Here is a 14,751-nt window from a genome sequence, read left to right as displayed (position 1 = left end):
GAATGCCCCTTTATCTAATCTCCATTTGTGACCCCTGGTCCTTGTTTCTTTTTTCAGGTCGAAAAAGTCCCCTGGGTCGACATTGTCAATACCTTTTAGAATTTGGAATGCTTGAATCAGATCACCGCGTAGTCTTCTTTGTTCAAGACTGAATAGATTCAATTCTTTTAGTCTGTCTGAATACGACATGCCTTTTAAACCTGGGATAATTCTGGTCGCTCTTCTTTGCACTCTTTCTAGAGCAGCAATATTATTTTTGTAACGAGGTGACCAGAACTGAACACAATATTCTAGATGAGGTCTTACTAATGCATTGTAACATTACTTCCCTTGATTTAAATTCAACACTTTTCACAATATAACCGAGCATCTTGTTGGCCTTTTTTATAGCTTCCCCTCATTGTCTAGATGAAGATATTATTGAGTCAACATAAACTCTTAGGTCCTTTTCATAGATTCCTTCTTCAATTTCAATATCTCCCATATGATATTTATAATGCACATTTTTATTGCAGTACCTTACACTTTTCTCTATTAAATGTCATTGCCATGTGTCTGCCCAGTTCTGAATGCTGTCTAGATCATTTTACTGCTGCAACTATTATTGTGTCATCTGCAAATTTAACAAGTTTGCTTACTATACCAGAATCTTATTATAGTTTTGGATCTTATTATTGTTTCCATAAGTTTACATATAATAGAAGTCAGGTTTATTGGTCTGTAGTTACCTGGTTCGGTTTTGTCTCCCTTTTTGTGGAACGGTATTACGTTTGCAATTCTCCAGTCTGTTGGTACAACCCCTGTGTCAAGAGACTGTTGCATGATCTTGGTTAGTGGTTTGTAAATAACTTTTCATTTCTTTAAGTACTATTGGGAGAATCCCATCCAGCCCAGGGGATTAGTTTATTTTAAGAGCTCCTAGTCCCTTTAACACTTTTGCCTCTGTTATGCTAAAGTTATTTAAAACTGGATAGGAACAGGTCGACATGTGGGGCATGTTGTCCGTATCCTCCTTTGTAAAAACTTGTGAAAAGTAATCATTTAATATATTTGCTATTTTTTGTTCTTCGTCTATGATTTTGCAATTTTTGTATCTCTTAGACATTTAACCTCCTCTTGAATGTTCTCTTGCTGTTATAATATTGGAAAAACATTTTGGAATTGGTTTTAGCCCCCTTAGCAATGCTCATTTCTATCTCTCTCTTGGCCATTCTAACTTCCTTTTTGACTTGTGTTTGCAGTTCAGGGTACTCTTTCTGTGTACTTTGTTTTTGGTCCCTTTTAAACGCTCTGTAAAGTGCCTTTTTTCGCTGAATATTTTTTTCAATTGATCTATTAAACCATTTTGGCCATTTTGTTTTAGACTTAGATTTGTCTGCTTTTGGGATGTAATTGTTTTGCACCTCTAGTACTACATTCTTTTAAAAACAGCCATCCTTTTTCTGTGGATGTTTTCTCTATTTTACTCCAATCTTCTTCTGTTAGTCTCTTTTTCATACCTTCATAGTTTGCTTTTCTAAAATTGTAAACCTTAGCTTTAGTCATTAAAATATGTGGCAAGGCTAAATTGGTAATCAATTATCCAATTTAGCCTGACCACATTCTCATTTGTTTAGGGAAAGGAGTCGGAGTTTTGACACTATTCCTGCCGAATAAAACAAAGAAAATGCTTGTTAATGTTTTGAGAAATACAGCAACAAAACAGGCTTACGAGTTTTAGGCTGGCATTTAATAGGATTCACTGTAATTATGATAAAGTGGATCAACAGGTCAGCCTTTCTGCATTGCAATCTGCTGGAGTTTACAGTTGCATTACATCAAAGTGCCATCAAAATTCTTAAATGGGATGATTAGTACTTTGTCAGTAATTCACATTGTCAGGAGTTATGATTGACAAGGGGTTCAAGAGTCCTGACACATGACTGTTAAAATTAGAGAAGTCAGTCCCCTGGGCACGTTGAATTCCAAACAAAAAAAAAAAAAATACTGTACATGGTTAGCATTATAAGGTGGTCATTTGAAGCTGTTGCCAAATAGATCGCTTTTTAGATCTGAGAACTTTTTTTGAGGCTGCTGTATTAGATTTAATGGAAAAATAACTTTTAAAATTGCAAAAATGTAAAACAAAATCTTGAAATTTATTTTAAAAAATGGTCTTGAATTGGTGAAGGGAAAACTGCAGCTGAGCTGCAATGATCAGATTCAGGTACCTATTATATAAGAGTGAGGTCTTCAAAATATACAAGAATTTGTCAGACCACATTGTTAGTCTTTTTGTCCCTCTGTAAAAGCAGTTTGTGACTACAAACACTAATGATGTTATTACATTTCTGTAATTTGTTAGGTTAACAGTACATCAGCCCTTCAAGAAACATTGGGCCACTCTGGTTGTGTAGAATGTGCTTTATCTCATCGGAGACAGGCCCATATACAAAAGTGCAATTGCTTTGCAACCTTTTGTGACAGATATTGACTTACAAGTCACCCTCTATACATTATGCTGATTGCTTGTCTCTGGCACAGTCCTCAAGCAGGATATTTATTGTTATAGTCCCTTGGCCAGTACTGACAGTGATGCATCTGTCCAAGTGTTCGGCCTCATTTTGGGGATATCTGAAATGATCTGTCATCCAAGTTCTTTACTGTCTTTTTTTACCAGGTGGTTTAGACTTGTTCTTAGTTTCCCTGATCCTATTCATTTAATAAATTTGGCAATAAAACTGGGAGACAATAACCTTTCTTTTCACTCTGGGGATCCTGTAACCCTTAAGATGGGTGTCCGTCAAATCATTCTGTTTTAATTTACCTATAAAGGGGAAAGTGATAAAGTGTTCACAGTTTCTGCTCAGGAAGTTAATAAAAAATCCTAAACTGCTTTCTCAGAAACATGCTCAGTGGGTACAGTGAACCCATTTGGGAAATGGTATTGGTATTCTATAAAATGACTTGGCTGAATTGGTAGTAAATTCTGGACCTTTTATTTGACCAGCAAAAAAATAAAATAAAATACACAAGCCAACGATTTCCTATATACTAAATATTGTGTATTTTATTACAGAGTTAGTAAAAAGAATCAAACTGCACATCACTAGTTTTCATCCCAGAAAAAGAGGTTTAAATAGCGCACCTATCAGTGGTTAAAGCCTGGTTTCCAGAAAAACTAATTATCGCTCACTTTAAGGTGCACACTACAGTTGTCGCCCTTTAGTAAATACGGTGTGAATGAAGCTCATCTCATTATTTAGATTGGGGTGTCTCATTTAAATATATTATCATGCATTACCATACACATCACTATTCATTCTGATTACCATACTGTGGTACAATAAATTTAGTGTGCGCCATAATATGCCCACTATTTCACGCGATAATGAACACAATTGCAATGGTAAAGACCGCAATCATAAACGTGCACACTAATTTAAATTATCACGCAGCATAAACTTTAGTACCCTTTCGTAAATGAGGCCAAATGAGTGTTTATTACATTTGCTAAGATGAAAAAAAGACAGCTTTTAGAGTAGACTGGATATGACAGTTCAAGTGAAGAATCACAGTAGCTGTTCATCTCACAAAGGCTGCCTATAAAATGAAGGAGAACATTAACTTTTGGGACATCAACACCTGAGGCTCTTGTGCTGTGTAACGTCAACTGCTGCAGGGATTGTGGGAAGCAAATTTTACATATGATGCAATTACTAAGCCAAAGCTTGTGATTGGATCAGAAGTGGATCATATAGTGATCTCTTCCAAATATAAAACCAGCAGTTTCACCGTCCTTGTGAGAAAACAGACTGAACATTGGGGTATTTGAATATGAAACTGCTTTTAGAATGGTAAAACCCCTTGAGGTGCCTTGGAATAAATTCTAGATAAGGCAGTTAGCAAAGAGCCAAGGCAAAGGGTCAGGCATCTGGCAGAAATACAGCATGCTGATTATACACACAGGGTAGGGTGTTACACAATCTAGATTTTTAAAAGTTTCTTGATTGCATGAAAATATTCATTTCACATGGTATTGCCCAGAACACAACACTAAAATCAAAATGCCGTGGTCGGGGCCATGTTTCATTGGGAAAGTGAAGTAAAGAAAAGTGCACAGCAGCTTGTTTCTGTTTCAGTACTCGGGTATTATTTTTCACAGAGAGAAGTGATGAGTCACTGTTCAACAAAGACCATCTTTGTGAGAGGCCAGGATAATGGTCTCATTTAAATTCACTGTGCCTGATGTAATGTAGAGGGTTCTTCAGAAAAAAAACAGGTGTGTTTGTGGAGCTGAAACAAAGCACCGCAGGGTGTTAAAAGTTCTATAAACTGTGATTTTTACATGATTTATAATAAGATTGTAAGGAAACTAATATGGTGTCTGTAAATGAGTGAGCACAATACAGATTCATGTGCTTCCTTTATTGATTCCAATACACAAAAGTTACACACATACTGTATAGCTTAAACTTGCACCAGGTCAGGTCAAGGTCAAGGTTAAGGTCAGTTTGCTCTGTTTATTGCCACTTTCTCAGGCAATAAAACATCTTCTTCTGACTTTGCACAGATAACAGCATACTTTGCACAGCTGCCTGTAGAATGTGAAAATATATTCTCATTAATCCTTTGCTAGCCTTACAATGTTAATCAGGAGCATTTGGTCAGAGCTACTGTATGACAAGTAAAAATAGCACTTTTTCTGTTTTGTTTCTTTGATATGAGAACTTCAGCACATTTGAGGCTGTTAGTAATAACTCGTATAACTCACTGTCTTTTATTTTATCAAATAAAATTGGAAAATTGGATTCTCCACTCTGGCACGCACTTGCCGATTCTTCCTGAGCAACATCCGATTCTTCCTGAGCAACATCCGAAGAATCCGACCCTTCCTCACCAACTACGCTACCCAGCTCCTGGTCCAGGCCCTGGTACTCTCCCGCCTAGACTACTGCAACTCCCTCCTGGCTGGCCTCCCTGCGTCCGCCACCCGTCCGCTCCAGCTCATCCAGAACTCTGCTGCCCGCCTGGTGTTCTCTCTGCCTCGCTTCGCCCACGCTACTCCACTACGCCACTCGCTCCACTGGCTCCCGATCACCGCTCGCATCCAGTTCAAGACTCTTGTACTAGCCTACAGATGCCTTGACCAGACTGCACCCAGCTACCTCCAGACCCTCATCTCTCCCTACACCCCCACTCGACCTCTCCGCTCCGCCTGCACTAGAAGACTGGCTCTACCTCCGCTACGCTCCCCTGCCTCCAGAGCCCGCTCCTTCTCCACCCTTGCTCCGCAGTGGTGGAATGACCTTCCTACAGATGTCAGGACTGCCCAGTCCCTGACCACATTCCGGCGCCTCCTTAAGACTCACCTCTTCAAACAGCACCTGTAGAACTCCTCTGTTTGTATCCTGGGACACTATCACCCTTCATTTAAATGTGCTTTATTTTGCTCTTATCTACCCCCTATTTTACTGCATTTAATCCTGTACTTCAGAATACTGTAATCTGCCTGTAAAGTGTTTAACCTGTAGTATTTTGTATTTAATCATATCCTGATGTAACTATCACTATTTAATCATATCCTGATGTAACTATCACTATTATCTGCTGTATTATTGAATTGTGGTTTGTCACACTTGAACAAAAGTTATTGTATTTCTTGCTCTTATTGTATTACTTGTATTGTAACACTTGAAATGTATTTGCTTACGATTGTAAGTCGCCCTGGATAAGGGCGTCTGCTAAGAAATAAATAATAATAATAATAATAATAATAATAATAATAATAATAATAATAATTCATAGAAACAGAAGAGCCTGTCCATGCATGAAGAACAATCCTTATTAGATGAAAGTCTTCACAATGGCTCATAAACAATTACAGCATTTATGTTTTTTTTTTTTTGTTTTTTTTTAACACTGGAGTTAACATTTACGATCTTTTGTAAATCCTGCCCTGTATGTCTTACCACACACTCTAGAGTGGGATATTGCACGTCTAAAATGACTGTGTTTGTTTTATAAAAAGAAAACAAGAAATGTTGAACTATGTAGTGTATCCTTCCGCCAGTACAAAATAGTTTGTGTACTTTTGCTTTAAAGCCACAAATTTGCTGGAAAAACATATTTGTTACATTTTTTAATTTTTTTAAATAGATATTTAAGGTTTGTAAAACAGTATATAAAATATATAACTGATTTTTCTATATATTTTATACACTTTAAGTTAAATTTACGTTAACATAATCGTACTCTGCATCTTTATTTTATTTTATACATAGTGTTCTGCATTTCCAGTTTATACTGAGAGACAAGCAGTTCATTTATGCGGGTTTTACACGTGCTTTAATAAAAAGAAAGCTTTGCTGGACAGCCACTGTTTATTGCAGAGAGGTATGTATTAGTGACTTTGTGCAACAGTACTGTCTGTCCATCAGCTAAAACACTGCCTAACGCCGACAATCTTAATCGAAAAATATTTGACAGAAAATGGTGATGTTTTAGTTGGTAAACTTATGGAACGCATTGATGGAAATGTCCAGTGTGATTTTTGACGCATCTCCTGATGGCTGGCACTGCCTAGTTCTGTCAGTGTTCTTTTCTATTTATGCTTGTTTTGTGCTGATGTCATGTTCATATTTGCTGTAAGTACTATTTCCGTCAGCACAGTGTTTGCACAAGTGTTCGCAAAGTACCAGCTAACTTTGGAAAATGTGGCTTCGACTTTCACAGATTATGATTCATCATACATGCCAGGGACATTATAATCAGAAACCAGAATATTCCAAATGGAAAGTGTGTATACTGAGATTTTTTCATCCCTATTTTAATATATGTAAAACAAACTCAATTTTGTAAAAATGTTTTTTTTTTTTTTTAAGATTAAAAACCAAGACCGAGGAACACTATTTATACACCAGTTTAACTTCTCCAGAATCTGCCAGACAGTCAACCTAAACAAAACTGTTCACTGCCTTATAATTAGGCTTGCTACTAGTTTTATTTTTTTGCCAAATCGACGATTAATATCGACGTTTATTTTAGAAAGAATTTACCGTTATTGTTCGATCTTATTTTTCAATTCAAGCAGAGAATGTGTGAAATCGACCTTTGTGCTTTAAAAAAAAAAAAAAAAAAAAAACTTTTTATGCCGTTGGAAAACGTCTCATTTAGCGAAACCCCTACATGCAACAAAACCATGGTTACCAACATTCTAATTGAAATAACGTTTGGTCACAGCTGAGCTACACATTTAAAAAATGTCTCAAATAAACCGTAGTAAACGCAGCATATAAAAGTGTATTACACACACCTTTATAGAATAGCTTTATGAGTACAAATAATATGCACAGAACAAAATATTAGATAGTTGAACAAAACTAATATTATTTGGAGTCTGAGCTCCCCTCCTGCTTGAGCACATCTGGAGTCACAGTCAAGGCAGATGGGCCCACTACGTCCTGCCGCGGAGACTTCAGCCATCGTTCAGGGTATTGTGCACAATATTCATTAACTGTTTTTCTCTTGTGCCCAATTTTCAAATCAAACTAGTAACTGTCACCGTATACCTAAGCAAAAGTTTACATACATTAACCTGCTAATTTCAAAGTAGGCGCTTTGAATGACAGGCGCTGTAGCTGGCAAATGAGAATATTCTAACACTGCTTCAGTCAACGAGATCTGTCAGAACAGGGTAAAACTACAGTACTAACGGACCACTGAGATGACTTACAGCAACCCCCAGGCATTCAGAGCGGAATGGAGACGGGACAGACAGCAAGTATAAAAACTACACAAACTAGAGATGATTTCTAAATTATTATTTTTGGTAAGAAAATAAAAAATAGCGAGTGGTTTTACCGACGTTTATCGTATATAAATTTATTTCAGTCGAACTCATATTTTTGGGGAATTCGACGTTTAACGAGCTTTACCGATTAATATCGAAAAGTAGCAAGACTACTTATAATACACACAGATGTCTGCAGTTGCCATAATTTAGTTAACTTTTTATATCATATTCTTGAAAATATGAACCTTGTGTTTTTTTTGTCATACGCTGTTCCTTTGTTGTTAAGGTCCTATGCAACCGATCTCCACCCCAATTTCAAATCCTGCAGTCTGCCAGAATTTAGTACTCCAACCTGGGGCTTTACAGGAACTGTCATTGTGGCCAGAGATCAAGATTTTGAGGTTTTAAATAAAATAAATTCAAGAAAATGGATTGATCTTCAGAGGTGATGTTCCCCTAGCCATGTGCATAAGACAATTCTTTCTGCATGGTCATGTGATCTTGTTCAGCCAATCATGGTGTTTAATTTAACCACGCCATTTTATAATACAGTAATCCGTCGTGTATCCGCCCGTCACATATCTGCCCAAACCGTTTATCCGCCATGATCAGCCTCTTCAGCAGCGTTAGTTTATTATTGAACAGAGAAAATTAGTTCAGATATTGCAGATCCTACCAGAGTTTTCGTACACTGTGTTGTATGTGATCTGTGCGCTGCCATTGCTGGTAGTGTCACGTGAGCTGTTCAGTGTATTGATATGTAAATAAATCCTGTTTGCCTGCGGGGCATATCAACTTCAATCTCCGTCTCAATCTCCTGCCTGTCACTCAGCAGCAAATGCACGCACCCACCCAGCAGACTGCTACCCTGTCACAAGCATTAATACCCTGTATCTTTCTAAACAAGGGATTTAGGGGCGCTCCCTAATAAAATCTGAATCTCAAAACAATAATTGTGTGAATATAGTAATTGTTACAGCTGTGTATAATGGTATTTAAAACAGAATTCATTCATCTGCCTTTTTACATATCCGCCCTTACTGTGGTCCCATCCTTATTGTATGGCATATATAATAAGTTGCTTCATGTTGACGCTCGCACTGAATCCCGCCACACTTCTCACTGCTCCACAGATAGTGTTTATGCGCTACTCTAGTACCGCCTAATAGCAGTAGTTGGAACGCCTGAAGAAAAATTCACAACTTTTCAGTTTGTTTGCTGTGCATTGAAAATTCTGCAAGTAGTGGCTAATTCCGTGTTTTTTCCACAATCACTGAATTACATTTTCTGGAGGGACTAATCAGTGTACAATAATAAGAGCTCATTTCAGTATCTTATTATTTTGATTAGTTTTTTTTTTCTAGTGCCATGTAGCACAGCTTCCAAACCTTTAGTGATTTTTTCTATTGATATGTATACATAATCTAGTAGTCAAAATTAGAAACCATGCCAAGCAAGTTTACAATAATGTCCTCACTGTAATTTTTCCGGGTCATGGGATGCTGTGATATTTCAACTTCATCTGCTCGTTTGTTATATTTTAATGCTAAAATCTTGAGCCTTGTAAGGGGTGATTCTCATTAGGCTCATGCTAAAAAGCTGGAATTGCTCAAAGTCCTAATATTATCCCTGTTGGAAGCTATTTACTTTGCTTTCTTTTCAGGGGCATAAGTAAGTTGCCAAAGCCATTAAATCACCAGCGTATTCCGAATTAATTATTGTGAGTGTATCAATATCGGTGCACACATTATAGATGCAGTCATTATTTCTAGAGGTTCGCTTCATTTGTTTTTTGAAAAGTTCAATGAATTGCGAGCAGAGGCCAGTTTTGGGTGTTCTGTCAAGGGAGAAAGCAGGCCTGGGCTGTGCTCCTTGTGTAGCAGTTAACTTTGGTTTTAAAGCCATGGACAAGTGTCAGCCTCTAACAAACAGTTTTTTACATGCTGAAAGCGAAATAAAAGTATCAGCTTTGACCGGCAATCAAAACAATCTGAATATCTATTTTTTAAACTGCTGTGATGTGGACAGCACCGGATACAGCAATGGTAAAATAGTGCATGTCTTGTAAACCCTCCTGGGTGTTCTGTAACACTCCAGCCAGTACAAATCCGATACTAATCTGGAACATCTGAACATGCAGGGTGTTCTGTAACACTCCAGCCAGTACAAATCTGATACTAATCTGGAACATCTGAACATGCAGGGTGTTCTGTAACACTCCAGCCAGTACAAATCCGATACTAATCTGGAACATCTGAACGTGCAGGGTGTTCTGTAACACTCCAGCCAGTACAAATCCGTTACTAATCTGGAACATCTAAACGCCTGTCCTCTGCAATAAGAAATTAATTAGATCATTAAAAAGCAATCAAAGAATCACAATGATATATTGCTTTTTAATCCGTTAAAATTGAGAATGGCATTGCCAACTGAAAAAAAGGCCCCATGACCCCAGATGCCCCGGCATGTCCCTTCTTTAATTTCAAAGAAAGAAAGGGGAAAAAACTATATGCAGCACCTACAATTATTTAAGGATCGAATGTCACAAATGTGACAAGGACAATGCTTTTGAAACCTATTAATGGTTTTTATTGTAAAAAAAACCAAAAATAAAACGCTGACCTTGAGTTGTTTTCTATCTGCTTGCTAATGGGTCAGGAGTGTATAGTTGAATATTATAAGCAACCCAGAAAATCCTTCAAGGATATAATTAAAAAACATCACAGGCACCAGGTGGTAGAACCTCTGACCCCAGTGCACCTGCATTTAAGCTCAAGTACTTTAATATACAGTGAAGGGAACACAAACTAATTTTATTCACTAAAGTATTATTTAGACTGGAGCTGAACTTTCTAGTTAATTACTGTAGTTGAAACCACATCAATTGATTCTGTTATAATGCATTCACTAGTTTGTACCAGATAGTTTGTTCAGTTCAATTACATTGTATTTATTTAACCAGAACAACAGTGACAATGACAGCAGGAAGAATGATATATTGTATAAACACAAGGAAACACAAATATCAGGCGTTCGTTAATAAAGAAACTTAATGTGACTGAGTCATGTCAAAAGTTATACCACGTGCCTCCCAGCAGTTCTCATCCGTCAAAAGCTGAAGTGGAGTAATGCAAATCTTAATAAAGTAAATTGCCAATGAATTATTCATTTTTAATTTATCTTAATGAACAACGGGGTTGAAAGTAGAGAATATAGGAGGAAAATGTCTCAGCAATGTTAGCAACAAGATTCAAACTATTGCACACGTATTGGCAGTGCAGTGGGGGACTTAACTCCTAGTCCCGGGGACAGGTTTAAAAAATATTTGCAATATGTTTGCTGCTAATATATGCTGTTCATTCCGATTTGCTGTTTTCTGTTCAAGACAATTGCTATCACTTAACTTGCTTCATAGAAAAACCCTTAGTGCTGTTTTCGGTGTATCCAGATCTCACTTAATAGAAAACAGGCTGTTTTGATAGGTCTCTTACCAGGAACTCACTGGTTGTATTGAGTTACAGTATGTTAACATGTACCACAATAGATATTATAGTAATATTTACACATTTTTTCCATAACATTTCAGTTTCTTTCTCCTACACCCATACATTTACCTACTCCCCAAATGTACCTCAATATTCACCATGGTCAGCTACTTTATGGTAATGCTTGCTCACCAGAATTGTATTGCTTAAGTATTGGTTTTCTATAGAAATGTTTGTTTTATACAGTATTTCTCAGATCTTGGCAGCAGTTCTCAAAATAGAGGAAACACAGAGCCTGTTTGTGATTTCCGAAGGCGTCTTCACGGCTTTCCTTGAACTGCAAACCAACAAGATAAATCCAGATTGAAAGAGATGTGTAGTTCAGCACCGCACAGCAGTATGATAAGTCACATCTCAGTGTGCTTTCTTATCTTTTCAGTTGATGTTGTTATAAAAAATGATTTGTAGCAGCAAAACTTTCAAGTCATGCACGCACACACACACACACACACACCCACACACACACACACACACACACACACACACACACACACACTTACAAATCAATGGTTTAAGTCCAGATGAAAAAAATCTCTTGTAGCATTTCACTCCTCAAGGTTTTAAAAAGTTTAGTTTTTTTCATAAACCGTTCAAAGAAGGATAAACTTGAAATTACCTTTTTTTTGACAATTTCTGAAGAACATTTCAAGGTCGTATAACATGACTTATCTTAGATTGTAATTGATCAACATTACTAAAAGAACAGACTTCATATGCAGAACATCTGCAGAACTGTATGGTGCAGGCTTTTACACATGGTAATTGTTTTTGATAACCTACAAAAACAATTACCATGAAACTTTAACAATGACAAGGAGAGCCAGTGAAAGCTGTACATAATAAAAGGAAATGCTCAATAGCAAGCACTGTTTTGTTTTTTTTACGTTATCATGCATGAACTTTTGCAGTTCTTTATATTCATGGCCCTTCTGATAATAGAGTTATTAAAAAAAAAAAAAAAAAATTAGAACTTTGTTCCAACAATATATATTTTAGAGTGGCTCAAATATTTTCCCTTTAATTGTTAATTAGGTTTTACCTGTTATGCATAGCGCTACCTGGCAGCATAGCATTATTTGTTTAAGATAATTAACTTCAAATCAAATGAAAGTGGAACCTGCTTTTTTGTGAGTTGTAATTCTGATTCTTCATTGTCTGCAGTAGATGGTGTTGCTAGTCCTGAACTTGACCTCATTTACAATAGTGAAATGTTATACCATACAGTAGCTTCAGTCCATGGCCGTCACTAGCTATGAGGACACTGAGGTCGTGTCCTCGGTTGTCTGTTTGCATCATCAATGCTGATGCTCATGTAAAAATTCTGGTAAAGTACAAAAGACACCGTGTAACATAGATTTGGAGGTTGAATAGTAAATACCAAGCAGTCATATAAATACTGCCAGCTAGAGCTTGAAACCTAAGTGTGACCTCGGTAGAATGTCAGCTCTGGTTACAACGCTGCTTCAGTCATGTAGTTGATGGGGCATTCTTGTCCCACAAGAACATCCAGTCAGAATTGTGAGCTATAGATAATGATGATCAATGTGATTTTGCATTGCTGACTTAGAAATGATCTTTTCATCATCCAGTTTTAAAGTGCTGTATCTCCCTTAAGAAATCAAAGTGGGTGTTGGAATTTGTTCAGTATTATTCACGTATGGTTTGTGATTAATGTGTGATAAATAAGTAGGTCAAAGACATGTCTTATGTACTGTACCTCCCTGTTGCTGCTTATTTGCAAATGTTTTAACCTGGGAACATCATTCACTATGACTAAGACATCAAGTCTTCTGAATTTTCAATCTTTTAAAACTAAAGTGTTTAAGGAACATGGGGTAGTTATTTACTGGAAATACATTCGCTCTCACAGAATACTGCTGATCATGTTCAGATTCTCTTTTGTTCAGGAGGTTCCTTGATGACTCAAACCGTTCCAAACACATTCATTGGTTGAAACAATTTAAAAGACAAAAACAAAAAAAAGTAAAAAAAAATGTGTTGTAAGACGAAAGCTTTGAGGTATTGCATATAGACTTTTTTAAATGTATCCTAACAAGTTCTGACGCATGCAGATGACTGCAGATTTCCTGTTTGTTTTAAAGTGCTGACGCACGAATGACTCAGGATTAGGTTGTTCCAGTTCTTGATTGTTCTACGGGAACTGGTTCATGGAGTGAACTGTCAAACACCCTTATCTGAGTAATCATTTCCTTTCAAGTACGACAAGTCACCATTTTATATCTGTATATATTGAGTATTTTATGTGTTTTTACACATTTTTTATGTGATATTAAGCGAATAGTTAAAATATTTTTTCTATTTTTGCATGTTTGTGTGCACTACTGCCTTTTGCTGTTTACGTCCTGCTGCGGCCTTGTGCCCCGCGTGAAGCCAGTGGCTTGAGTCGCTCCTTCCCAGGGACCCAGCATCATAGGTCGGCTGACTTTGTGCTCTACCCCCAGGCTGCATAGCTCCCGCTGGTGCTTTTTCTTTGTCCCGTTTTTGTTGCTTTTGCCAATACGAGACGGTTATATATATTTAATATAATTGTAATTGTTTAAACTACTGTTTTTTGAAACAGAGAAAAAAATAATTCTCATTGTTTATTTCTGCTTTACAGATATTACGTGCAGGCCTGTCTGTAACATGGTGCTTGACATGCGTACAGTAATAGCAGTTGCTGGACCGAGATAGTAGCTTCGGCTTTTTTGTTGGTTGTATTACACCCACAGTATCTCGATTGCCGCTTTGTTGAACAGCTATTAGCATCACCATTGCGAAGGCGGTTAGTTTATTCTGACAAACAGGCTTCTCTCAGTCTCATGTTGGTACTGACTGAGTGGTTTTGCCATTGGCTTTTACAGTGCATTGCCACCTGCGGTAACTGCAACCAGCTTGACCCGTACCACCGTTACCGAGGTCACCGACCCGCTTCCGCTTCCTACCCGGTACCGTACCGGAACCGAAGTTACCACACCGGTACCAGTACCGACCCGGTGCTAAAGCCAACAAACCAGTACTGACCCAGCGCTATCCCAGTTCTGACCCGATGGTAAAGTCACCGAACCGACCTGGGACCGTCCCTGTACCGACTCGGTGCTAAAGTCACCGAATCGACCCGGTACCGACCCTGTGCTAAAGTCACCAAACCAACCCGGTACCGACCTGCCTCTAAAGTCACCGAACCTGTACCGATCCGGTTCTGAATGGTGCCAAAGCCATCGATCTGGTACCAAACCGACCTGGTGCCAATCAGGTTCTGAACTGGTACTGAACTGGTTCTGAACCAGTACCGATCCGGTGTTAAATACACCAAACCGGTACAGACACGGTACCATCCCGGTACCAACCCTCTACTGACCCGGTGTCGATGTCACCAGTTCCGCTCGGGTCTTGAGGTTGTCCCGCAGCTCTAAAGAGTGCTCTGCGTCT

General features: G+C 37.9%; 1 protein-coding gene across 4 annotated transcripts in view; it reads left to right on the top strand.

Annotated features, from left to right (window-relative positions):
• LOC117400437 (oxysterol-binding protein-related protein 10-like) overlaps positions 1-14,751 on the top strand; it is a 150,256-nt gene that overhangs the window by 64,582 nt on the left and 70,923 nt on the right. The window lies entirely within an intron of this gene.

Source organism: Acipenser ruthenus, chromosome 4, assembly GCF_902713425.1.
Source record: "Acipenser ruthenus chromosome 4, fAciRut3.2 maternal haplotype, whole genome shotgun sequence".
Classification (NCBI taxonomy): domain Eukaryota; kingdom Metazoa; phylum Chordata; class Actinopteri; order Acipenseriformes; family Acipenseridae; genus Acipenser; species Acipenser ruthenus.
This window is presented reverse-complemented; position numbering and strand designations above follow the sequence as displayed.